This window comes from Eimeria mitis, genomic scaffold, assembly GCF_000499745.2.
Source record: "Eimeria mitis Houghton genomic scaffold, Emh_scaff4050, whole genome shotgun sequence".
In the NCBI taxonomy this organism is placed as follows: Eukaryota; Apicomplexa; class Conoidasida; order Eucoccidiorida; family Eimeriidae; genus Eimeria; species Eimeria mitis.
Genome location: NW_013572382.1, coordinates 1 through 311, shown reverse-complemented (window position 1 = coordinate 311; position 311 = coordinate 1).

The window sequence follows — 311 nt, the reverse complement described above, 5'->3', positions numbered from 1 at the left end:
AAAAAAAAAAAAAAAAAAAAAAAAAAAAAAAAAAAAAAAAAAAAAAAAAAAAAAAAAAAAAACAGACAAAGACAAACAAACGATAAACTGATAGATACAGAAGAAACAAACAGAGAGAGAAAAGAAAAAAGAAAAAAAAAAGAAATAGAGAGAAAGAAAAAAAAATAAAGACAAACAGAAATATAAACAAAGGCAGAGACAAAAGCAGATAGAGACAGAAAGAAGATAAAAAAAGAAAAAAAAGAAAGAGAGAGACAAAAACAAACATATATATATATATATATATATATATATATATATACGTATATATA